Raw genomic sequence first — 3316 nt, 5'->3', positions numbered from 1 at the left:
CATAACTTCTTTTTTATGAGAGATGCAAAACTCATTTTTTGCACATTGAGACATGGCACCTTTGGCTAGAACAAGCTAAAGTTATATTCAAATTGATTGACCTAAATAGGCGGAACAACGAATTACTTCCAAGCCTGCACCAGTCAATTTTTTGGAAAAATGGATATTATTCCACAACGGTTGAAAGTTCGTACGCAGTTCATTTAACAAAATGACTCAAAAATCCTACCGCGAGGCCAAAAATTTTATAATATACAGGGTGTTCCATTAAAAATAAGCGAGTAAGTACCTACTTCCGGTATAACCGGAAGTGTTACCGCCTTGAAAATAGTTTAGATGGGTTAGGCCCAACATCATTACCTTGGATTGAAAGTTTCAGAACTCCGGTAGTTTCTGTTTGGCGAATACTTCTAGTGTAAGTTCCCAAAGGCGGACCCTGTATAACAAAATTAATTAAATAACAATTTTTTCATTGGATTAAAACTGGCAGTGTTATAACTATTATAACTCGGGCTTTTCGGTATAAATCAACCTTCCAGATTAATATGTAAAGGCCATTGTATACATCAGTGCGCATTTGAGATATCAGGTGAATAATTATTGGTCAACGTTTTCCAAAAACATCAGTCAATATTATCAGGATGCGGATATTTACTTTGTTGTCCCGCAGGGTTGAATAAAACAGTTGATACAGATCGAGCAAACTCACCTTTGCTTGCATTGCCGAAACATGGTTGAGAACTGCGAAAATAAAATGCTGGGACGATTATTTGGACTGCTTTCAGGCGGTTATTTCTCGAAGTTTCTCTAACACTGTGGCAACTTCCAAAAAGGCATTAACAATGTGTCCTCCATACAAAAGATCCAGTTGATTTTTCAAATCCTGCACTAAGGACGAGGATATGCATATATGCAACAGAAATGAGAATGCAAGCTTTATTATATCAGCTTGAGCACTGCTGCAGTCTAATTAACGTATTTAAATATCACTGTGTGAATATTTTACATTCTATTTCAAGCGGTGCCAGCCGAGGACCTTCTTGCATAAGAGAGGCATAAATTAGGCTTACTTATGCCATTCTATCCGGCAAGAGTTTTTGCTTTTTGGAACGTTTCAAGTGAATTCATTTTCGTTATTTGCGGTACTATAATTAGCTAGAAGGAGATTTTTTTTCTTGTAACCGCGTATAGTGAGTCTGTTAGATGAATGTGTAAACACTTAGACAACAAACCAAAAACAACGCCTTGATTTCCTTTGCAGCATGAAAAACTAACAAATTTACTTTATCCGATCGCTTCCGAGCAGCTTAGCATGTAGGTGAAGAATCGACTCGAAAGCACGAAAGTTGGGTAACTAGAACTTTTGACGAGATGAATATTTTTTAATTAAAATCAATTTGTCAATCAAAATCAAATCTTTCACTAGTGAACACTGTAGTCTATACGAACTGGAGACTTAAAACCCGAGCACCGAGTCCCATATGCAGCAAATCCACCCATTATTAATTAAGGAAAATTATCTGGAACATCCGCCTACAATCCAAACTCTTGGTTAAACCATGGGCTGGGGAAAATGTTGGAAACAAGATGAAAATAGGGCCGATGTCACATATCTCCATCGAAAATGTGGCTTAGACGTTACTCGCGAAGCCAAGTTGCCGCTGGCGTACTAACATGGTTATTCACTTTAAATGATAGCTCTATCTAATTCCGTACTAGCAAATGTATGTCCCCGGTGAAACTTGATATATTTCTATCCAGACTGGCTATGCCGCATTCACGCTTATGGGTAATCCTTTCTCTTGTAGGAGCGACATCTGAATCAGCCAAAATTTTTGAAGCCATATTTAAATTTCGAAAATTAAGGGCCTAAATCCGAGCTCAGTATTTGCCAGGTGTTCATTATTAAAGAAGTACGGGTTTAGCCCTGTCAACGGTTACATAAACCCCCAAAAGCTTATTACAACTCCCTCAGGATTCCCTCTGGTGGCATTAAGTTTGATAAATTTGCACCCCCTTGTTCGCTAAATAAATTGGATCGAATATGGGCTAAGATACACATTTAATGCATCAGTCTAATTAGGGAACAGCAATTGAAATGTTCTGAGTCTATATGGGGCAAGGTATGAAGGATTAAGGGGGCGCACAAACACAGCAGGAAGCAGAATACACGATTCCTGGCAATAAAATAGCAATTTTGGGAGTGAATACTGGCGTTTTATCTTGATTATTTCACTCATCCATGTTAATGCTATGGAATCAGAAAAAGTGTTAATATGCAATGATTCTGAAAAATGCAGCGAGCATGTCACACTAGCCCTTTCGGTCACTGTGTACACGTTTGTGTACATCAATTTATCAGTATCCTTACATAAATTCAGAAAGAATTTTAGCTGCTTGTTCATTGTGTCCACATTTGTGTACATTATATGGTTACATGTAGTATAAGTAACACCCTCTAAGAGTTTTCTACAAAAGTTTATTTCTCTAATACTAACAGCTAGCGGTCATTAATGGTGTAACGTTTGCAACATTATCTGTTAGATCTTTGTGGCGTTTTGTTTGTGGTGGAAATAGTTTAGAAAATTTTTTTTTCGGAAACATATTTTTTTGTCTTTAAGAACACGTACACATTTGTGTGCACTCTGAGTCAGGGGAGTAAAATTAGAAGGTAAACTTAACAGTACTTTTTTCTTTTTTATAGTTGTCGACAGAGTATTACCTATATGATCCTGGTTTATAATGAGTCCAAATAGTCGATTATCAGACATTGAAGGCCTTAGCGACGGCGAATTCAATGAAGACGATGTCTTTGATTTTGATCCTGAAGCTATACAACTTGTTACCAGTATTTATTATATACAGGGTGATTCAAAATTGGCGTCATTCCTCTGGAGGTGTTGTCTGGCGCTGTTATAGGAGTACAGAAAAAATAGTCAAATAAATTAATTGTTATTAAAAACTGAGAAATTTGCAAAAAACTATATCAGAAATACGGCCGCAATGTTTTTCAAGGTAATCTGCCTAAGTAACATTGCGCAAATACCTGTGGCTTCGTAATAATTTAAAACTCCGGTAACCATGGAACTATACAGACTGACAATAAGATAGACAAGGATAAACTGTAAATTCAACAAGATTTGTTGACGAAATGTCAACCTGTTCTCATAACCTCGAATACTGGTGTTTGTGCTCCAAACAAGCTAGTGCCTGTGTAGTAGTCTCCTTATTATCCACTCTTATCAAGCAGCTTCTCGTATTCAGTTAATTAACTCCTGCTCCATTTGTATCTCCTTGTGCTGTGTGTATCGTACAA

Source organism: Dendroctonus ponderosae, unplaced genomic scaffold (genome assembly GCF_020466585.1).
Source record: "Dendroctonus ponderosae isolate FM_Combo_2020 unplaced genomic scaffold, Dpon_F_20191213v2 Dpon_F_20191213_1, whole genome shotgun sequence".
NCBI classification, from domain to species: Eukaryota; Metazoa; Arthropoda; class Insecta; order Coleoptera; family Curculionidae; genus Dendroctonus; species Dendroctonus ponderosae.
This window is presented reverse-complemented; position numbering follows the sequence as displayed.